General features: G+C 39.3%; 1 long non-coding RNA gene across 1 annotated transcript; it reads right to left on the bottom strand.

Moving 5' to 3' along the window:
- Positions 1 to 59: 59 nt before the first annotated feature.
- LOC146513222 (uncharacterized) lies at positions 60 to 24,427 on the bottom strand. The gene is made up of 3 exons (XR_014875605.1): positions 24,126 to 24,427; positions 2,420 to 3,976; positions 60 to 1,377 (listed from the first exon to the last, which is right to left on the bottom strand). It is a non-coding gene; the product is annotated as an uncharacterized LOC146513222 (long non-coding RNA).
- Between the last annotated feature and the right edge of the window lie 50 nt (positions 24,428 to 24,477).

The raw sequence follows: 24,477 nt of genomic DNA, 5'->3' as shown, positions 1-24,477 counted from the left end.
GTGCTGTCGACCTCCGGGTTTTTGATGTGCTTTCCTGCGTTTTTGGACTCTTGTGCTCCTTGTTTTTTGTTTGGTTTCTGTCCCTCCGTCCTGGACCCCCTCCGCCCGCCCTGGCCTGGTGCTTTGTTTTGTTGTGCTTTTTTTGTTTAGGGCTGTCGGGAGCCAGCCCTTAGAGGGGGGGTACTGTCACGGTTCTGGGTCCGTTGGACCCAGTATTTTGAGTTTATTATATTTTGGTTTTATTCTGCTTCATGTATTGTTTGAGTTCCATGTATGTATTCCATGTTATTTTGTCTCTCAGTATCGAGTCTGCGTTCTTGTTTAGTAATTCATGTTTCCTGTTTTATTGTGAAAGTCTTTGTCTTATGTTAGTGTGTGCAGCTTGGTTCCCCCCGTCTCATTAGCCCTGATCTCTCCCAGCTGTGTCTCCCTTCTGTTGCCCATTCCCTCATTACTACCCTGTGTATTTAAGCCCTGTGTTTTCCCGTGCTCGGTGTCGCGTCGTACCCTCAGATCCTGCCTGTGTGTTCCAGTTAGTGTTTTCATGTTTGGTTTCTGTTTTGTTGGTGCCAGCAATAAAGCTGTGGTTTTCAGTTATATTTATAGTCCTGCACTTGGATCCACATCTCCACCTGCCCGCACACAGAGCCCTGACAGAACATAATGAAAACTGGAAATTCAACAAAAGGGATTTTGATTAATTTAATTGGTTTAATTAATGTCTTGATGCATGCTCAATCATCCAGGTAAGGAAATCCCAAAAAGTTGATTCTGTTTATTGGGAGAAACTTTTGTCACTCATCCAAGTGACTTCTTCAGTGTCGGCAGGTTTCCCCAACCTTATAAAGAGTACATCTGCATAATGACTGAAACTAACACCACTGGTGATCAATGGGCTGTGAGATCAGTTTCTTGATTATTAATATGCAAATTGTCATGACCACTGATTTTTGTTTCACTGGTGGCATCCTTTCACAGTACCATGCTGGAATTCACTGCTCCTGAGAACCACCCATTCTTTGACAAATGGTTGTAGAATAAGTGTGCATGGCTAGGTGCTTGATTTTAGACACCTGTAGCCACTGAACTATCCAAGGTGTACTCTCACTTGCAAGGTAACAGTAGGAGAACAGCCACACCAAGGCTGAAGATGGAACAATACTGGAAGAAGAAGAAAAAGAAGAATGCAACACACAACAGCAATGGTCAGTGGCTAGTAGGTCTAATGTCACTGCTGTGTTGGTGAGGTGGGTGATATTTGGAATGAGTGAGCCATTTCTCTGTCCTTCATCTTTGTAACATGCTAGGTCTAGAGAAGAGAGACTTTGTCTGGCAGTTATTTGAAAAAATAAAAACAACAACAAAATAATACTATCTCTGTCAGGACTCCTCACTAGGGATGGGTATCGTTTAGGTTTTATCCGATACCGGTGCCAAACCGGTACTTTTGAAACGGTGCCGGTGCTTAAACGGTGCTTAAAGAATGGAGAACACAAAATTGGTCCAAAAACCTCTCATGTTCAGCAGTTTTTTTGTAAAAAGATAACAATGTTAGCCTTTTCTGCAGCTATGGGGCATATATGGTATCACTCTTGGCTGGAAGCAGCTTAAACAATGGAAAAAACACAAACTTTGTCCAAAAACCTCTCATGTTTAACTGTTTTCCACTTTTTCTTTGGTCATTTTAGCCTTTTTGGCCAGGGTGAAGGGAGTATCTGCCATCAAACAAGAAGACAGCCGCATGTGGCTATGATGATGTTTGCTAGTTCACCTTACATGCATTAATGTAATAACGTGGTTAGCCTACTCAACGTAAATTACACACGAACAACATTAAGCTACTCACGCAGAGAAGAACGGCTGCTGCTGCATCATCATCCTCATCATTTCTGCTACACTGGCAGGGCTAGGGGCCAGGACTCGCCTCTTTGGGTTTTTGGGGGATGTTGCTAACTCCGGGTCCGATAACAGGCAACCCACCCGCAGTAGATGTGCACGGTGTGAGGTCTCGCAGCAAGCTATCAAATACGGCGCATTTCTTGGCTTTTAAAAAAAAACGCTATGCATCGCCAGGTGTTTCATCAGATTTGAGGTGTTACCTCCTTTGACAGTATCACAGTATCAGCTTAAAGCACTTGTTGCAGCTGCTGAGTTTGCATATTTTGCTGTGAAGTACAGCCAGACTTTTGACCACTTCGCCTTGGGCATTTTTAATCTGTAGCTCTGCTCTAAAAGAACGTACGTACCTGGCCCCGCCTACTATCCTCGGAAATGTAAAATGATTGGCTAGAATCCAAAGTGTATGACATCTCAGGAAAAAAAAGCACCGAAATAAAGCACCGAAATGTGCGCTGCTTTTCGGTCTGGTTACTACCGTTTATGTCAGAACCGGTGCCATCATGGCACCGGATACCGGTACCCATCCCTACTCCTCACAAGTCTAAGAACCTCTGTTTGCAGTGTTCTTCCAGGCGTTGAATCACAATGTATTCCAGGCTCCTGGGTTATTTTTGAACATTTTACATATATAAGCAGCTGTTAATATTTCATCATGATGTATTATCCACAGTCTCTGTATGATGCAATATTTAGCAGATGTGTTTTACTGTATACACATGGTTTTCAGGATATTAATTGTTATTGTTTTTAATGTGTAGAAATAATCAGTTTTCAGTTGATATCGTGACACCTAAGAGTTAAAGTAACATGATTGTCTTTTCTTTTCCCCCTCCATTAGAGTAAAGGGTATAAATTATTTAGCAGCTCATAAACATACACCTTTTCAGTGAGGTTTTTTTGACATGTCACGGCAAGAAAACCACACGTGTAAATATTCAAATAAATAGAAGGTGAATTTCATGTACCTGCTTTAGTTTCCCAAGACTCCAAACATGAATAATCATAACAAGTAAAACTTACAAAATGCTCACTGATCCAGGTGTTTTGTTTGTTTTTCTTTTTTTTCTTCCCCCCCCCCTTTCTCACCATCTCTTCTCCCCTCTATTTTTCTTTCTCACCCTCTCTTTCTTTCATTCTTTCTCCCTGTCCCATCCCCCAGTCATGTCTGTCCCATGTTTAAAAAATGAAAATAAAATAAATACATAATTATAATAAAGGTCAATCAAATGGACCAATATGGCAAGGCCATGATGATCCACTTGGTAAAGTAAATCCACTTGGCATCTTTCTTGGCCTTCAGACAACAATTCTGACGGCTAAAGATCCAAACGGGACGGGCAAAAAAAACAAACAAACTACAAAATGCACACTTTTAGGACAACAAATACACACATTTAGCATTTATCAATTTGCATTTGAAATTCTCCAAGTTAAACCACTAGTTATCTCTAGACTGCTGACAGAGCAAGGGTACCTAAACAATATTGAGCAGATGGTATTTAATGTTGTTGTTCATCTGCACATTCAATGCATAGTCATTGTGGTTACACTGTTCAGCCCAACCCATCATTTCAGTGACACTTCCTGCCAGCAGGGGTGACAGGCCTGAGCCTTGGCGTCCACCAACGCTCAGCCCTGTCACCCCTGCTGTTCATCCTCTGCATGGACACAGTGACGACTGACCTACAATTACCAATACCCTGGACACTCCTTTACGAAGATGATATGGCACTTGCAGACCCAGACTGCTTGCCCATCCAAGAGCAGTCGCAAGAATGGAAGGACTGGCTGGTAGAAAGTGGAATGCGCCTGAACGCCAACAAGACGGAGTATCTAGAATGTGGCCATCAGACTCCGGGATCGATCCAGATCGATGGCCAGGAGTTAAAGAAAACCACCCAATTCAAATACCTCGGGTCCCTGGTCTCGGTGGCCAACCGCGAGGAAGAGCAAAGAAGCGGTGGATGGACGCAATCACCAAAGACATGCACACAGTGGATCTCGCCCGAGAGGACACGCAAGACTGATCCAAATGGAGAAGACAGAGCCATGCAGCGGACCCCGTGCTGGAAAGACCCTAGGAAAGAGAGAGAGAGAGGCAGTATCAGAAAGCAGACGCCATTCTTACATGGACCCATAGTGAAGGTCACACTCAGGAATTCACTGACTATCCGGTTGTTAAGTGATGACGTGACGAATCCTACTTCCGGGCCTAAAGTAGTCTGCGTTTAATATGGCTTTTGTGTTGTTAACATGTTTAATGATTTGTATTTTCTTCTATTTAATCTCAAAAAGCTCCTAAAACAGTCAGTGATCACTGTTGACCTCCCTCGGCTTTTATTACCGCTAATCATTTATTTAAGCTCAGTTTTTAAAACCTTAGGATGTAACTACAGTCCAGCCCATGCAGCACTATATGAATGACTAACCTCGTATTGTGGATGGATTATCTCAGTTGTTCTCCTGGCTGAGGTTTGGTCCTTTTACAGCATCCTGCCATGTGATTACATTTGTTCCTGACCACCGAGAACACTCACGTTAACTTTTATCGAGTGGAAAAAAAGTTAGCTTGTTTATATTATGCTAACATAGCTGTGTCGCTAGCGCTCACGTAACACATCATTATATACCAGCTAGCGAAACTTCAGTAACCCTACAAACGTCACTGCTGTTTAGTTTTCTGTCTTCATTTATGTTGGAAGTGATAACAGAGCTGTACGTTTTAATTTGTTTCCAAAACCCCGCAGTCAGAACATGCTATATTGTATTTAGATAGAAGCTAGCGAGCTAACTTCCTGCTAACTTCTAATATCATAAATTCAGTTTTCATGGATGCCTGGATGTTAAACTCAATTGTTACACCTGGTAGAGCAGAACACTGATCATTTTATTAAAGATGAAAGACTTTAGACAGTTTTTCAACTCTCAGTAATGCCATAGTGATCGTTTGATATATGGACCTGCAGCGGAGTTTAGGTCCAGGCACGGCTAGTGACGTCAGACTTTACGACTGCAGAGAAGCTACTGTTTGTTATCCACACATAGAAAGAAAACATACACACACCTCTCACATAATTCACAAATATACTGTATTATACAGTTCAAAAAGTTTAATTATACAAAAGTATATATCCATGTAAACAATAATGCATGCATGCATGCATCCAATCCACGCACATCCATGCTTACAGTAATACAAAGCCAACTCAGCACAGCTGTGGCTGTGTTTGATGTGTGCATGGCCATCCAAGCAGAAGAGGCTGTTTCCCTGCATCACTCATGGGTACAAACTTTGATCTCACTGCCACTCTGTTTCTGTTTTCTCTCTTATTTTTTTCCCATCCTTTTTTCTACCTTGATGTAAGTTTAGTGGCTCATTATTGGTACCTCCATGGATTAGCATAGACATTAGAAACATCCATCTTCTCTTGTTGAAGTCAGAAATTGCGTCTAATTTTTTTGACCTGTTTTATTTTCTGAAGGAAAAAAAAAGTACAGACAACTGTTAGCTTAGCTGACTAGCTTAATTAGATGTTTAGTCAGCAAAGTGGCATTAGCATCAGGCCTTTTGAATTTAGTTGTTTGTTTGGCATTGTGTTCAGAAATAAAAGGCACTGCAAAAATGTGAAAATGAGAAAATTAGTAAGATGTACACAGCACATCATTGTGCTGTGTGGGAGCCTGTCTATGGCTAAAAATTTTACCATCTATTTTAATGTAATGTAGCTAAAGCCTGTTCAAAACATTCCTGGATCTCTTGCATGCACTTAAAAAAAGGCTTAAAGATAAAATTTGTTTTGTTTTTTTTCTAAACCAAATCATGTCTGTGTGTTAATAAAGAATGTTCTACTCAGTTCCACTCTTTTGCCTGTTCTTGTCTGGGTCTTGCACTTGGGTCCACTTCCCTCTGGTTTAGCTGGTCATAACATTAAAATAAATATTGGCAATTTGCAGGTCTGCATGCTGTGGACCATATCTTTTTTGATCGAACTCAAAGGCAAAGATTAAAACTTAAAAAAACATATAGAAAATTGTTTCATTTGACCCTATGAGAAATAGAGAGCCTAGTGTCAGGAGGCTGGATCTGTGATCCAGCATGTTTCAGTTTTTTTGTATTTTCATTGCTTATTATATATTGAGATAGTGTTAAGTTCTAGTACTATTATTAGTTTGTCTTAGTTGAATTTTAGTCTAGTTTATGTTTCTTCTATGTCTCCTTTATGACTGACAAGCAATCAGTCTTAAAACAAACAGTCTTTGCTGACTTTAACTCTTCAGAGCCTGAAACAGTCGGTTTTACATCATAGTTTCCATGTTTAGTTATAGTTTGTCCCAGTTCAGGTTAGTTTAGTTTTTCCCCCAGTTTCACTTTGCCTTGTTTTGAGTTTTTCCGCCAAAATAAACGGCTTGCCTTTTGTTATACTTAGTTTTCTCTTCCGTGCCTGCTTTTGGGTCCACACCACAAACACATCAGCCATCCCGGCAGTGACACCTAGAATACTCATTAGGATCCTACAAACAATAACATGAAGATCGTTGGTAGCAGCATTGGCTATCATGTCCACAATGTTGCTGAATTCATACGATGGTTTTTTTCTCTGTAGCCTGGGAGATCCACTACATAACATAAAAATCTCTCCTAGAAGAGGTGCAGTGTTTGAAGGAACTCCAGGTAATGAGCTGGAAAACTACACTGATAATGTTGACCGTCACTTACTGTTCTGATGTGAAAGTGTCAGGCTCGATAAATAATGTGTGAGGTGCTATCTCACCTCTTTGAACCTTTCACAAGCATATGTCTCACTGAAGCTATTTAATTATGTAAGCCTATAACTAGTGGTAGGGAAAAGGAAAAAATGGGGAACGAGCCAACAGAAGTAAGTTATTTAACTGGCTTTTCATGTGGATGCTTGTGTAATTAGGTGAAAAAATAAAAGAAAGCCAGAGTGAAGAAAGACACAGGGTGCACAGGGTGAGGTGCTCGTTAGTTGTATTTGGTATCCTAATATAATTAAATCTTCACATACACACAGAAACCTTGTGGTTTATCATTAACAGAAGTATGTTTGAATAAAACACAGAAGCAGAATATTCTGCAAATATTTTCAGACCATAGTCTATGCAGAAATTGGAAATACAAGACTAAATTAAATTTTCCTCAACAACAAAGATAAGGCCAACCTAGGAAACAAGCTTTGCTTAGTCTGAGGAGACAAAGCAGATATCAAAGAGAAATACAGGGATACCTAAAAGATAGAGGGAAGGACGTGCATCAATATTACAGCCTATTTGGAAAATTTATGCTTTGCCACTGTCTTCCTCTTGCTTCCATAGGAGACGACATGTATTTTGAAGCTGGGTTGGATGAGGACAAGCAGGGGACAAGGTTGATGCTCCCTGCTCAAGGAAAGCCCCTGCTTTGCAAAAATACCCTTATATTGGCAGCTGTGGCCCACTTCTACACATCCATGCACAAGCTATGATACACACAAACGCACACCCACAAATGCCGTAATGCATCAGTGAAGAGGAAAACAGAGGCATCTGGAAAAGTCATCCTCTGGGACGCATTGACATGATTTGCAGGGCCTCAGCACGTTTCCCGTAACTTTTAGAGTACAACATTCTGGTATGTGACTTCCTGGTACCTTCTTGGGATGTTGCTTTGGATTCCCAGAATATTCTGAAAGTCAGATGAATTTTATTTAAGGAGCACAGAACAAAAACTAAGACTCAAATATGTAATCACCCCACCCAACCCGCACACACACACACACACACTTGTGATGGAGACGACAAGGACTGCAGTAACAGTACCTGCAAGACTAATTTTTGTTTATTGGCCTCTTGGCTTGCCATTCTGTAATAACACTATGTGCAGGTGCACAGAAACAAAGTTATGCATGCACACAACGTACACACACACCTACATACACACTTTTCATTCCAAATATAAGGACTCTTGCTAGTTTGTCGCACCCTTGTAACCACTGTGTCCAGTGTTGGGAAGGTTACTTTTAAAATGTATTACACTACGATTACAGAATACATGCCCCAAAATGTATTTTGTAACGTAACATTATGTTACTCAATGAGAGTAACGTATTCTGAATACTTTGGATTACTTAACATATTATCATACTTTTTTACAACTACATGAATGTGAATTATTACTTTTACTGAAGGTTACTACCAATACCAACTCAATTTTTAAATGTTAATATAAAATGAGTAACCGTAGGGTGGACATTAGGTAAGGCTGCACTTTTTGCAGTAATCTCGTATAGAAAACAGGTCCGCGACTCCGAACCGTAGTAAAGGGACCTCTGGCTAATACGGTGGGTTCTGTGTCGGCTTGTAGCTGAAAACTAGCTTTACTTTGTTGTCTGGATCAACTTTGCTAGCGAGAGACAGAGAGACAGAGGCGTTGAAAGGCTGCTTCAACGGAACTTATTGTTTTTGGAGGAAAACACGAACACGGTGTACAGTCGAGTCTTAATAGCTTGCTTACAACTGGGCTCGTCAGGCACTCTTCTTGGCTGCAGTGGTTATTATTATATTTACATGCTTCCAGCTCCCGTTTCTGCTCGATGACAGCTCGTACTTTTCCTTTTTCTCCCTCCCTCGCTCACAGACACATAACGTGTATGGCAGTCCATTCTCCCTGCAGCACGGACTACACTGCCTATGATGCTACATTCTTTAGGGCGAAGCCTGTAACACTCTGCCTATTGCCTTCATATTAAATAATTAGTGTGAATGCTTGAAAAGCATTCACAGTATTGTTCTTCTACATATTTATTATTATATTTTATTATCTATTCCGTACGTTTTTTGTAGTCCTACTCCTTCAAAACCGTTCAACTTAGAAAAACCATTCAAACACCGTTAGATTCCTCTTCTTTTGGACATGACTGCTTCTATTTTTCTCATTTTTAACATTTATATTTTTAATTTTATTCAACTTTTTTCAACAAAAATTTCCCATGTATTTCAATGGGGAGACCCTTCAAATCCTCATTCAACTTACTCATTTTTAAACTCTTACTACTTCCACATACGTTGACATAGAGCCACCATTCAAACTTTAAAACGAAGACAAGACATTCAACTATTCAACTTGTATTTATCTTTTCAATATCCATTATACTTTTTCTTCAGTTCCAGTTTAAGTTTCATGATGTTTTTTCAGCCGTTTCAGAGTTTATAATGGGTGTGTATGGGACGGAATGTTGGCGCTAGAGTGAGACAGCTCAACTGCTAGAGTGAGAGGAGGGGGGGAATTAATCTTAAAATCTTTTTTAAAACTGCTGCTGTGTCCGCAGCGTTTGCTCTACAGGTATGATTTTACCCTCAAAATGTAGCCATCGCTGTCCTCTTTCATCTAATGTGTTTATTATTGTAATAGGTGTTATGGTTCTTTCATAAATGTCACCAATGCACAGCCTCCTCCCTCCAACTCTTCCATAGACTCTAATGTTAAAATGGCTCAGAAAGTTCTTTTGAAAATCAGAAGTACAGGCTGTCTTTACACTGTCACCACGTCCATATAATAAACTCCACAGCCATGAAAACTGAGAATTTGGTAGACTGGACATTGCTGGTGCTCACAGTGAAAGAATTTTGTCAATACGACCTGTACTTTTCATTTGGGAAGGATTTGTTTTGGGCTGACTTTTCTGTTCATTTTAAGCAGCAGAAGTGAGGCGCATGTCTGTGTGTGTGTCACACCTGCCTGCCTAACGAGCTCTGCCTTCCACTCTGCCAAGATTCATCTTAAACACTTCTCTTTCAACTGCTGCTGTGTCCACAGTGTTTGCTCTACAGCCATCATTTTACCCTCAAAACGTAGCCATCGCTGTCCTCTTTCATCCAATGTGTTTATTATAGTAATAGGTGTTATGGTTCTTTCATAAATGTCACGATGCACAGCCTCCTCCCTCCAACTCTTCCATAGACTCTAATGTTAAAATTGCTCAGAAAGTTTGTCTGAAAATCAGAAGTACAGGCTCTCTTTACACTGTTACCACGTCCGTATAATAAACTCCACAGGCATGAAAACTGAGAATTATGTAGACTAGACATTGCTGGTGCTTACGGTGAAAGAATTTTGTCGATACAACGTGTACTTTTCATTTGGGAAGAATTTGTTTGGGGCTGACTTTTCTGTTCATTTTAAGCAGCAAAAGTGAGGTGCATGTCTGTGTGCTTGTCACACCTGCCTGCCTAACGAGCTCTGCCTGCCACTCTGCCAAGATTCATCATAAACACTTCTCTTTCAACTGCTGCTGTATCCACAGTGTTTGCTCTACAGCCATCATTTTACCCTCAAAACGTCGCCACCGTTGTTCTCTTTCCAACACTGTGTCTTTCAAAGCTCAAACATTTAAAAATTTTAAACTGTGTGGATCCAATTGGAGGGATCACATTTTAGTCATTCAGTGATTCAAAGAGTATGAACTTTTAATATTCATTCAGATGTTTTCAGACTCTAAATTTTTTTTCTCATTACTTAGGTTTTTCTAATTTACATTTAAAACATTTTCAGCTATTTTCCAACTTTTTCTGTGTAAACATCAGCTATTATAAGTTCTGCACTTTTGTTTTCAGGTTAAATTCTGTTTTTTGTTTTGTTTTTTATTTCATTCAAACTTTTTAATTTAAAATTCAGCAATTAATTCATTTCAGTGCATACATTCAGATTCAAGCATTCACACTGCAGTTTCTTCAGAAAATGCACTTTCTAGTTTAAAAAAATATTTCTTCACGTCATTATGAGACGCAAGATTGAGACACAGGCATTGGAGCCTCTTAATGCGTGATTTGTTTGCATTTCCACTGGCGTGGAATTACCAAAAATAGAGAGAGCATAGCCTAACATATGAAACAGGAACAGACCGCCATGTAATCCCTTTATTTCAACAAAGTAACTGTATTCTAAATACCACCTTTTTAAACGGTAACTGTAACGGAATACAGTTACTCATATTTTGCATTTTAAATATGTAACGTACATGTATTCCTTTACTCCCCAACACTGACTGTGTCTCTTGTTTTTTAAAAGAATCATACTTGTTAAGTGTTCCTCATCTAGCAGAATAAAAAAGGCATTGTAGTACAAAACGTTTTTTTTTCAGTGGCCCTAATTCTCCGTACATTTTTGATAGAGTTAACACAAAACACAAACTCAAACAGTATTTGTTCCCGCTAGCGGTCAATACTCAAGTGATTTGTTATGGAATTCTTTGATGTGCGATGACCATTAGAATCAGTGACCACAAGTGTGAGTATTATAAAACTTCAATGATGCATTAACTGACATCCTTTGCCAATTTTGTATTTCAGTGGTTCTCTTTTTCATTAATTTTTCTAACTATTTTCTATTTGGTACTTGCCAGGTACTATACAGTAAATGTATTAAATTAGAAATAGTCATAAGAGTTCAGGGACCAAATCAAAACCTTTAAATTCTAGGCTATAAAAAGCAAATAATGAGCAGCAAGCTAGTAAAAACTGCATGAGTGAGTAACCACATTGCATACTGTTGTTTGAATCAAAAATCAAATCAAATCAAAATTTATTTATATAGCACATATTAAAACAACAGTGTTGACTATAGTGCTTCACAGTCAGTAAAAGCATGATACAATTAAAACAAACAACAAAAGAGGACAACAAACAATAGGTAACAACACAACAAGCTAGACCAGCCAACTAGACAGAATCAAAAGCCAAAGTAAAAAAATAAGTTTTAAGACGTGATTTAAAAGACTGGATAGACTCGGCAGTACGAATATGAACAGGGAGGTTATTCCAGAGTCTGGGTGCCGCGGATGCAAAGGCCCGGTCTCCTCTGCTAGGAGCATCTGATTGGACGATCTAAGTGCTCTGTTGGGATTGTATGAGTGGAGTAGTTCAGAGAGATAGGTGGGCGCTAAATTATTCAGAATATTAAAAGTGAACAAAAGAATTTTAAAATCTATGCGATATTTAACAGGGAGCCGATGTAATTTGGCTAAAATTGGAGTTATGTGTTCATGGATTCTCGTACCTGTTCAAAGACGCGCAGCTGCATTTTGAATTAACTGAAGCCGGCAAAGAGAAGAGTGTTGGAGGCCCGAGTAGAGGGAGTTACAGTAAAATGGTAAATGGCCTGCATTTGTATAGCGCTTTTCTAGTCCTTAAGGACCCCAAAGCGCTTCACACTACATTCAGTCATTCACCCATTCACACACACATTCACGATGGCAAGCTACATTGTAGCCACAGCTGCCCTGGGGCGCACTGACAGAGGCGAGGCTGCCGGACACAGCCACCACCGGGCCCTCTGACCACCACCAGTAGGCAAACATGGGGTTAGTATCTTGCCCAACGATATTTGGCATGCAGCCAGGAGGCAGCCTGGGATCGAACCACCGACCTTCTGATTAGTGGCTGACCTGCTCTGCCATCTGAGCTACAGCCACCCCAAATACAGTAGTCCAATCTGGATGTAATAAATGCGTGGATAAGCTTTTCAAGGTCCTTTAAAGGAAGGAACGGCTTTTGAACCATTGTTTACACAAAAATATCCATTAATTGAGCTCTAAAGAGCTAGCTATTTGCATACCCCACTCTAAATCCATCCCTGCTTCACTCTGTTGTCCAAATGTATATCTTTGATTCATGATAATGTCATGAAATTGAAATCAACAATTTTTTTTTACAGTGTTTTACAGCATACAGTTGGAATATCCCAAGATTCCCTGATGACGACAGCAGATGATTATCATATCCTGTAATTGACTGCACTTTGAAAGAACTCTTCCAATTCCTATATGGGCTACCAATCCCCAGGCACTTCCACTACACCATCAACTCCCATTCATTACATTCTACAAAGCGGCACTTCAGTAATAATCATTTATAACCCCAACCACTGAGAGCTCTGAATATACAGCCCTGATCAAAAGCCAACACTGAACATCAAACGGGCTCATTCACTTGTAAGTCTGGCTGTAAATTAGCAAGATATTATGGCGTGCCAGCGCTGGTGCGGGGACAGGATTTTAGACTAACAAGACAGTTATGGGAAGTGATGACAGCATGCTGGCAAGTGCCATTACTCTAGAGCTGCCACACTATTCATTTTCATGAGACAGCTAGCAAACAGCTGAAAGTTAAGAAAAATACTGACAGGGTTAAAGTGTTTCATCACTCCCGAAAGTGGTGCATGTATTCACTTAATTTTACTTGGCATTAGCACACCATACATTTCTATTTCTGCTGACGTCGTGTGAGGATAAAGCAGCCATACACGACATTAGAAACACCATCTTGTTGGGAAGTGTTCTGTTTCCATATTAGAGAATCTGTCTGGGTTTTAGTTCGCGCCACACTCCACCAGCTTAAAGCCGATCGCTCAAACTTGTAGCCCTGTGGGCAAAAAATGAAGCATTATCAGAAATTCCTAACAAAGCACTTTCTGGAGTAAGACTCAGCAGCACGCATAGTTAAACTCAAGGGGACAGTTTCTCTTGAAAGCTCTTGTACCAGCACCGGCTCTTTCTGCAATTTGGGAAACACGGTTTTCAAAAGAAATTGGGTCATGGTAATGGCAGAAGAACATGGCATGTATAAAGGATTGGCCCCTGGAGAGAGAAAGAGGAGTCAAGAACAATGGTGTCCTGCTCATACAGGGCCGCGCTTCACTGGTTTGTCAGTGCTGTAACAGCAAAGTCTTGGATTGTATAATTCTACTCCTTCAGCCCATCTCTCTGTTTCTTCCACATTCAGGTAATGCATAGTGTGGTCATGGCACCGATCAGGTCATTTCACAAGCAAATAAAAGGCTTATTTTTTCCCTGACTCAAGTGATGGTAAAGTTCATTGCTTTTCAGTGTCAAAAAGGTCTCCTGGCAGCCATGTGGGAAAAAAAGAGAAAGCCATGGCACTTGAAACAAATGTATCCGAAGCCTTTATTCTGCATGGCTAGTCATGATTGCAAGCTTAAAATTACACAAGAAAAAGAAAGCGAGAAAACCAAGGCACTCAAAAAATCAGTTAAACAGCCTTTATTCCGCTCGGCTGGTCACTGTGAAAATTTCTAACTCACCGTTATGACTACACAAACAGAGATGCTGTTGATTCTTTACAGATTTGAACAAAACCCTGAATTTGTACGTTTACTTCATTATAATTGTTTAACGCAACACTAACAGACACATGAGTCAAGTATATTAAACAATGGAGCTGAACAATAACTAAAGACCCTGTCTCTAACAGTTTTATTATTAATTAAGCAGGACCCTGTCCAATATGCACTAGGGGTGGGGGAAAAAATCGATACTGTGTAGTATCGTGATATTTTGTTAATAATTGCTAATAATGTATGGATACAGGGACAGCAGAAATCGATATTTGGTTACAAAAAGGTTTTTGTGCTCTGACTTCAGAGCATGTTGATCCTTTTTCTGAGCAAGAATCCTGACATTCCTTCACTGTCCAAATGTGTTTAACTTTTTTTATGGCAGCAATAAACATGACAGTTTACTTATTTTAATTTAAGACATGTTTTATTTTAATTAAGTTTAAAACTTTTTTATTTAATGTAAAATTATATTTTGTTTTAATTGACTTTCAAATTCTTCAGTTGCTGAAGGGGCTGCATAGTTTTCATAAACTGCATAGTTCAGAATAGCTATAATTGTACCAGATGGTTGATTCAGTTAAGTTGGACTAGACTGTAATACAAACCGTTCAGTTTGTCAACAATCAAACTGAAATGAGAGAAAGACTGAGTGTGAGACTTTGATATTAGAGAAAATGAATATTGATAAAGTTTACCTTTATGTACAGAATCTGAATATCGCAAAATATTTTAAAAAATTGCAATAATATCGTATCGTGCGTTAAGTATTGTGATAATATCGTATCGTGGGATGTATGGTGATTCCCACCTCTAATATGCACCCTGTCAATGTTTAAAATTAGACTTCAAACTTTCCCTTTTGATAAAGTTTATAGACTGGGTGATGTTTATTATATTTTTTTGTATCACATTTGATACATAAAGCGTTTTTGGCAACTTTTTTTTTAACAACAGTGTTAATTTTAGACAAAAAAAATAGTTTTGTCCATAACATTTTGAAATTATGGCAAGTATTAATCATGTTGGTGAGATAGAGGTCTCAAAAACTTACGTATCAAATATGATGCAAAGGGCATTATAGGATTATACTACTGCTGTAATACTCCCTGGGTTTTCCACAGTGTGTGCAGTTTATTGTACTTGATATTCTGTATTTAAAATGTTCTCTTTAATTATTGTTCATTCCCTGAATTTCATGTATGCTGACACTTTGGTTTTTACTTCTAGTTTCTATTGGAGTTCATTTTATTCTCTCGGGTGTTTCCTGTCTCATCAGCTCCCTTATTAAGTTCATTTTCGTGTCTGTATTTTCCCCTTTGATTATTGTAGTTACGTTTCTCTAGTGTCTTGTGTTTAACTACTTTCTGCCTCATGTGTCAGTGTCTTTGATTATCTTCACCTGCCTCTGATTACCCACCGGTGGTCAATTCCCTAATCACTGTTTTTGTGTTTTAGTAGTGCAGTCTTGCCTTCAGTCTCGTCTCGCTGTTGTCATCCTCACGTTCTTTGCCAGTTTATGAAGTACTGGGGCTTTCGTTTGCCTCTTCATGTCACGGACTTGGTAACTCTCGAATCTGACAGCAGCCTAATTAAAGGTTTGCTTTTTGTTTACATGGGCCTGCCTGTGAGAATGCATTTGGGTGCTTTAGACTAAGGCTGCTGTGGCAGTTCCCATGATGCATTAAGTGTGCCTTCCTCACTATACTACATGTCATAAGATTTTGTGTTTTTTGTTCTTGTGTCTATGCTTTCCTTTCTTGTCTTCTCTTTCCCTACACATCACAGGCAGTCATGGTAGATGGCTTTTCCTTCCCGGGCCTGGTTCTGCCAGAGGTTTCTTTCTGTTGAGGGAGTTCCACCTCCTTAGTGTCACCAAGAGCTTGCTTGCGGATGATTGTGTGATTGTTGCATGATGATGATGATGATGATGATGAATGAGCCTTTATTTGTCACTTGCAGTTGCCTGCAGCGGATTTTTGCTTTATTATACAGTATATAGCTGGTACATAAATAGAATTAAATTAAACTGAACTTTAGTAATGAGTAAAGTTTATTTATATAACACCTTTTACGACACAAAGTGCTTAAGAAAGGTTTAACCTCCTAAGACCCGAACTCTTCCACGGCATGCATTTTTAATTCCTCTTTGATATTTGGGCTGATTGGGACCTGATGAACGTAAAAACAAAGAATTACCAGATTTTTTTTTTTACTTGATTGTTGTTACAAAGAAAAATAAGAGCCACATATGAGGATATTTGTTTAAAACTTCGATAGAACAGTAGCAGTATAATGTCCGTAAGTGGATATCAGGCCCTTGTAGAGCAAAATTGAGTATTTTGGTCTAAATAACCCAAAATGTGATGTCCACATATGTGGACGCCAGGTCCTAGGAGGTTAAAATAAACTTGATGAGACCAGCATATATTCATGCTCATGATGTAAGACTGCACTCTCCAAGAAAATGACCCCATTGGTCCTTTATGCAAACTGTTCTGAGCTACACGTGTTTTAAAGTTAGGCCGCCAGAAGTGGTCATATGTATCTAAAACATATGTTGGTGTTATTACCTTAAGGACAAGAACCCAGACTGTGTATAAAACATGGATGAAGCCATTGTGACATTAGTGAAGTGTAGTGAAGTCTGAAGCTGAGCATTTTTGTGAGGTGGACTATACTTAGAAACTGGCCAACACTGCACTCATTTGGTAGCAGCTTGTAAATCACAAGGCAGGCCCACGCTGAAGCCCACTTGATTCAAAAATCAAACATTGTCCACACATATGTTGTATGTATATATTTAAGAGTGATTTTAAGAAGTTAATCACATTCATCATTTAGAAAAATCACATTTTAAGTTCTTTGGAATATGTAACTCCTCGTGATTCTAATATTTGTTTTCTGAGTGTTGCTGACACTAGTTCTAGCACCAACAATCATCCTTCCCAGCACATTACACTTACGTACTGGAATGTTATCACAAACTGGTTTGATGAGAATGGAACTGTATTTCAATTTAACAACAAAACAAACATGATTTTAGATGTCATTCAGCTAACCCTTTTAGTTGTGCACATCCCTAACACCCATGGCTAATATTAGGAAGCCAGTTAAAGCATATAACATAGGAATTAGCAGTAGTAATGTCTCTCCTTGGTGTTCACATTATGATCTGAAGTCTGAGACATTCAAAATCCAAGAGCACATGACATAGAACCAACTGGAAAAATAAGAAAACTGCAAAAAAAGATGACAAGGACCTGACAAAGGCTCCTGGAGTAGACAAAAGTTAAATATACACAAGGTAGAGAAGGGTAATAAGGAATAGGTAAACTCACTAACAAGGGTTAGTGAATAAAAAGCAATAAAACGCAGATGAGGCATAAACCTTCAAAATAAAGACTGTGGTAAACTGAGAAAGAGACCAAGAATAAACACAGAGAAAAATATGAGATGCAAACTGGGGAAAGACAGGAAGCAAATGAAAAAAGGAAAACCTTCAACATGCAGGAAATCCAAAAGAATAATTACAAAGACTATGACAACAAACCTGTAAAAAACATATGCCACCAAAACCAAATCAAACATTAATACAGTTATGACACCACCAGTAATGGGATGTAGTGATGATGCCAAATGCAGCCTTATGCAAGATGCATCTTCAATCATGTTTATTGCAGGAACAGAAATGGATCTGAAACATTAATGGAACATCATCCCACTTGGTCACAAACCACAGCACACAGAAAGTACAAGGTTTAGGTTAAAACACTACCCTCTGCATATGCATTTGTGCGTTCGGGGATACAGCAATATGAATTGCGACTCATGGAAACAGAGTACAGTCTGTACTCCTGCTGTGTATTTGTATGTTTTGCACCACTGTGTATTTTTCTTTGATGCTCAGCTTGGTGTCCTAATCCATATGTTTCAAAGCACCATCTATATCTTATGTCAAAGTCCCAGAGAATAGTTCAGTATTGAGTAGTTTTAAATTTTTCATCACAAGTATGGATGGCATTGTAAAACGTGGTTACCAAGCAACTGCTTCTCAGCCTCCCAATCAGCAGCATTGTTGGTTTCAGATTCAGACACAAATATCATCACAGTCTCTCTCTTCACTGCATGTCACTCAGTGTGCTAAACCTATACTGAGTGAAATATTTGATATGTCCTAAATTAAAAAATAAAAATAAAACTTCTATTCAAAAAGTCTTTCTATTTCTCTCCTGAGGGGCAAATCTACCTCCTGACTCAGTCTATCAACGTCAGCCTGATGTGCTAATCTATTCAGGAGACACAGTACTGTAAGTTTTATAGGAGAGGCTTAGACTTTAAATTAGGATCTTTTGGTACCCTAACCTGCTGCCAGTCACACCACTGGTGATAGTGGAAAAAATATGCTTATGCAAAGCATTTTTCCCCCCATGCTGTTTCTGTCAGGGAGTTTTTGAAATCCCTTTTCTAATGAGAACTGGCATTCCACCTTCCTACAGTATTTCCTCTGGAGGACAAGCAGGGAGGGGAGGGAACGGAAAGATGACAGCACTGGAAGTGACACAGTCAGGAAAAGTCTTCTGCTCTCAGCTTATGCAGAAGTTGTAAGCGGGTTTGTGTGCTTCATAAAAAATGTCATAGAACAGCAAGGTGGTGGTCAGATGACTTCCATCTGCAGCGATGTTATCTGATCTTGCAGTTCCTGTGCATTTCTGGTGGGCAGTGCTGAAAGATATGGATTAATGCAACTTTATAGTCAGTTTCCTTGTGATATCATAGTTCAGAATCAAGAATTGTGGACTCTCTTAACCCTCTGAGGTCTCGGGTATTGATGAATACCCCTAGCCCCGAAACCCTACCCCTGTTTTTAAAGAAAACCTTCTTACTGTGACGTAACCCTAAGAAAGACTCAAGTAAAACTCTCAGTAATCATCAGTGATCCTAATCCTAAATTTGGACACTACAGAGAAAAGCATTGTTTAAATTACATAGTCTGATAATTAGGATTAGAACTGGATTTATTAAAAGTGATGAGGATTAAATAATCCTCATAAAATATATGTTATGTTAATAAAGGTTCAGTGACTCCCTGAAACAGCTACTGTCTCCTGTTCTCTTTTCTTCCTTTTTTCTTTTAAACATTACTTTTATGAAGGTAAATGGTATATTTGTTGTTGACTACTTTTTACTTACTGGTGCTCCAGGTTTTTTCTCTTTTCAGCTGCAGCATCTGTATCTGGGATTAATCCTATAATGTCCTTTGTATCATATCTGATACATGAGTTTCTGAGACCTTTATCAACATGATCAATACTTGCCATAATTTCAAAATGTTATGGAAGAAACTCTTTTTTTGTCTAAAATTAACATTGTTGTTAACAAAAAGTTGCCAAAAATGCAATGAATATTTTTCCTCTTTCATACTGTTTCTCACAGGACTGTGAGAGCCCACGAGTACCTACTCGGCTCGGCTCAGCTCATCCCGACTCGATTTTTAAGGTTTTCCATTAGGTGGTAATACCTGGTACCAGGTACTTCAGGGGGCCTAAGCAATCACAGGTGATCCACTGATTGGCAAGTCAGTGGAGTCAGTTGATGAGTCATGAGAGCGACTCATTCATGAAGATTAATTTAGACATTTTTGAAACCTGACAATGAGAGAAATGGCAACGCAACAAACAACCAAGCAGCAGGTATATTATCGCCTCAGCGGCGTCCTGTGTTGCGTTTGTGCTGCATACACATGACGTCATGAGACTTTCGGGCATGTTGCTATGACGACACATTAGGACGTACTCAATTGTAATGGAAAACAACAGAAACCGAGTAGAGTCCAGTTGAGTAGTGTCAAGTTAAGCTGAGTAGGTACTGGTGGAAAAAAGCTATTTGTGTTGTGTGTAGACCCGTGTCTTTTTCAAATTTACATGTAAACACTGTTCAAGCCTAAAATCTTTTACAATAAATGTATAAATTATTGATTTATCCACAGAAAATTTCTCGAACAATTAATACGCGATGTGAAAGAAAGAAGTTAAAACACATTGAATAATAATACTTTTATTCATTTCACTTTCAGCTAATTCGACATGATTAAAGCTTATGATGTGGTAAAAGTTGTAAGAGTTAAATCCGTCAGATATGCATTGCTCGAAAAAATAATTAGGGAACACTTTTTAATCAGAGTATGGCATCAAGTAAGTGAAACTTCTGTGATACTGATCTGGTCAGTTAAGTAGCAGAGGGGTTGTTAATCGGTTTCAGCTGCTTTGGTGTCAATTAAATAAAAAACAGGGATGCCACAGGGGCAACAATGAGACAAACACCAAAACAGGAATGCTTTTACGGGTCCATTTTGCGACTGACATTTGAAGACCCGATGGGCCCAGTGCTCACCGCCTGGCACCGTGGAGCCCCACTGGCATTTTCCATAGAACCAGACAGTTCCTGGAGAATGAAGTTATTGTTATCACCGACTGACTCCACACTTGCATGAAATCAACAGGGAGATAAATGGCCTGTATTTATATAGCGCTTTACTCAGTCCCTAAGGACCCCAAAGCGCTTTACACAACCAGTCATCCACAAATTCACACACTGGTGATGGCAGCTACATTGTAGCCACAGCCACCCTGGGGCGCACTGACAGAGGCGAGGCTGCCGGACACTGGCGCCACCGGGCCCTCTGACCACCACCAGTAGGCAACGGGTCAAGTGTCTTGCCCAAGGACACAGCGACCGAGACTGTCGGAGCCGGACCTCGAACCGGCAACCTTCCGATTACAAGACGAACTCCCAACTCTTGAGCCACGATCGCCCCCAGATATTATGTTTAGTTCATTCTTATGCACTTTCAGGCATCTATCCTGTACATCAGAACAACATTTTTGTTTTACATTTAGAGAGAGGCCAGGTGAGTTTAATAATAGACTTAATGATGTGTTGATCCTGTTATTTTTAGCATCTACATGGATGTTAAAATCACTCACAACAACTATTTTATCTGCGCTGAGCACTAAATCAGATAAAAAAGTTTGAGAAATCAGACAGAAACTCTGAGTAAGGCCGGGGTGGATGATAGATAACAAATAAACCTGGTTTTTGAGTTTTCCAGCTGGACAAGACTAAGCATCAGGCTTTCAAATGAATTAAAGCTGAAGCTGAAGAGGTAGATTGCTGCCACAACATCACAACATGGATGCTGTCTCTCCTGCAAGTCCAGGTTTTCTCCAGAAAATTTCCCAATTATATATAAAGCCCACTTTTTTTTCTTTTGGGACATACTAAGTACTTTGTTTAGATAATTCTTTCTGGTTCATAAGCAAAGTGTTTCACATATAAATAAATAATTGATTTAATTTTGACCCTGATTTGAGCATGGTGAGTTCCACCGTAGTCAATTGTCCCTGGCCTATGAAATTTAGATATAAAATGCAGCAACGTGACTTCACTGCAAAGGCCTTTTGAGTAACTTTTCATTTCCAGCACATTCAAAAATCATGCCCAGTTTTGTAATGATTTGGAAGTTCAGGCTTGTTGGACTGTAAATAATGGCTGCATGAGTGGAGTTTCAGGTTCTTGAATCTTTCATGTGAGCATAAAAGTGGCTTGCCTTTATTTAAGACGGGGTTTTTCGGTCACTTTAGAGCAGTAAAACCAGTTGTGACATAACATTGAACAAATTATCACCTTGTTGTTTAAGTGTTTTTTTCCTTTAACCTTACACACATACGGGAAACAGCTATCTGCAAATGTATTTAACTACTATTTTGTCTTTTATATTTAGAAACATTTTTTGAATGCAAAAAAAAATCCATATTTAAAGTTCTGAAGAAATTAAAATAGGATATTGTAAAACTTGAATAAACTAGAAAATATTAAAATAAATATTTATATTCAGTAGAAAACACGAGTTAGCTAACTCATGCATTTATTTTAGTACTGGGCATTTACACAGCTGACCCTAAATAGTTTCCAAGCCTACATACGTCAGCGGTCTCTGTTGAGTATCTATTACCACTCTGCATTTATCCTCAACATGAAAATCCTAATACAAACTGCTTTAAAAGTATGGTATTCTTGAAAAATCCTGTGCTTTTAGAATTTAAGCATTTTAAATACTACAGTTATTCAGCCAGTATCACTTAATTTTCAGTCAATTTATTCTTAATCACACAAAAGCAGTGTTTAACTGTAGTTTCATTACTTTACGCAGCCATAAATAACAGAACTTGAGAGAAATAGAACCCCAAACGACTCAACATGATACAGTATAATTATGCATAATTTTCTTCTTCCCATTTTCTACTTCTTGAAACACTTCCAGGCACTTATTTTCCACCATTACTTAAATTATCTTTAATTTCAGTACTTACCAGGAAGCTGCATGTATAGAATCAAGTTCTATCAAATCTGATAAAAGCAGCTTAAAAGGTTTGTGAACTGCTCTAAAATTAGGTTTTAAATGGCCTTTTGCCCCATGGAAATTATACGGTCATTACTACCTTTGCTAGAAATTTCCCATAGATTTCTACTCTGAAGTCTTTGAGTGCCATGTCTCACTCTTCTAATAACTCTGAGACTTCCCCGTCATATTTGCTGAATTCCACCTACAGAGTGTATTAGATGTACAAACAAAAATAATTACTCTGAAATAAGATTCTTAAGTGGGCTTGTTTAATCTCCAAAGTTCACCAAAACACTTTGATTTCATCAACTCAACACAACTCTTATCTATAAGGTTAGTAGCTTCATACAAAGAGCTTTGAATGTTTGTCCTTGAGTATTTGCATTGCTCAGTCTTTCCACTGTGACTTATGTTGAGTGGGAAAGTGGATTTCTGAAAATGCAATAAAAGCCAAAAACATAATCACACTTAGCTATAACTTTAATAAACGTGTAATCAAATGTTCTTCGTACATGAGGTTTGCAAATAATAAAACACTTCTAGTCGATTCTTCTTCTTTCTCTCCAAGTTCTCACAACCTTCTCTCTTGTCTGATCTGTACTATAGTGCTCCTTTGTCTCACATCATTACAGCCCGCTGCCTACCAGAAATACTCGTCATTAACAACACGCTGAATTCTCCTCACGTTGCTGTGCGCTTCCAGCTATGGAGGATAACTGCGATTTAAGGTCCCACTCTCACCCCGCAGCTTCCACACCTTTCTGAAGCTGTTGCTGTCAAAACACCCCTGGCAGTTTGTCATCAGAAGGCGAGAAAGTGTTGGGTGCGAATATGATGTGTAGTATAACTTTGCTTTCAAGCGCTGGGAGCGATGTATGCAGCTCTTCATGTAACCCGGCTCTGTACCTGCCGATTTCTATAGCTGAATGTGTGTTAATTAGTGAGGGTTTATTTGGAAATAAAAGCATGGGCGGTTTGCATTCCTGACCGTCGTTTAAAAATGACGAGGAGATCTGTTTGTGGAAGTGTGCATTTCAGTGCCACAGTGCTGAACACACACTTGACTGGTAATTTAGCCCTATCAGTTTTCCACAATTCCCCAGGTACCATGGCTTGGCTACAGTGCCAACGTGAATGACTTAATCTGCAATAATGAGTGTGTTAACTGTGATCGGGAGCGCAGCTTAGTGTTGATTCCTCCTGAAAACAATGCGTGTTTACAGACATTAAGCCACAAAATGATAACAGCCAGCCGCACAGAAAGGTCAGGAAATTGCGCAGAAGACTGCAAGCACGAATAAACATGCAACCCATGCGGAGAGTGAAGGATGCTGCCGGATACCGCCAGCGAACAAGAGGTCTGTGCAGCCATTTAATTTAGAAGTGTTAATGCCAATAACCAGGCTTGCTTGGAGGAGGAGGAGAAGGAGAAAAAAAAAAGAAGACGGGGGTGCAATTTACCGATACATGGCTGAGTTCTGACGCCAGCACCGAAGTGATGTAAGACAAGAGGGAGGGAGAAAACCAAGAAGGAGGAGAGGAGAAGTAGAGAGATAGGGAGAGAGACTTTCAGAGACCCAGACACAGAGCAACTCCCCAGTGGGTATCCTAACAGAGGTAGGCTGGCTTTTCATACTCCCACTCCGAATTAAAATACCGTGAATATATCGAGAAAAATAAAAGTCGTCAACTTACTTTGAATCCTCTTTGAAATTAATGACTGGAATGCTCTTGGCGCCACGTTTAGTTTAGTACTGCAATGCTCGGGTGTGATGCTTAACATAAAGATAACACACCAGATTCGTTTGGACGATCCTGTGACGTGTGGGTGGAATGTTATCAAGTTCGAGGTGTCGCGCAAACTGCACGAACGAACTCAAATTCGTGGCTCAAATGTGTCGGGATATTTATACGGGTAGAAAAATGAATTAATGACGCGCTTCTGACGTGAGGATAATACCTAATGAGCTCATTTGTTTTATTTGTTCCCCCAGCCTAACTTTGACTCTTAACGGAGCTGACTGTGGGCTCCAGATATCAGCACCTC

This window comes from Neolamprologus multifasciatus, chromosome 8 (genome assembly GCF_963576455.1).
Source record: "Neolamprologus multifasciatus chromosome 8, fNeoMul1.2, whole genome shotgun sequence".
NCBI classification, from domain to species: domain Eukaryota; kingdom Metazoa; phylum Chordata; class Actinopteri; order Cichliformes; family Cichlidae; genus Neolamprologus; species Neolamprologus multifasciatus.
The sequence above is the reverse complement of the archived record's forward strand: the minus strand, read 5'-3'. Positions and strand labels throughout refer to the sequence as shown.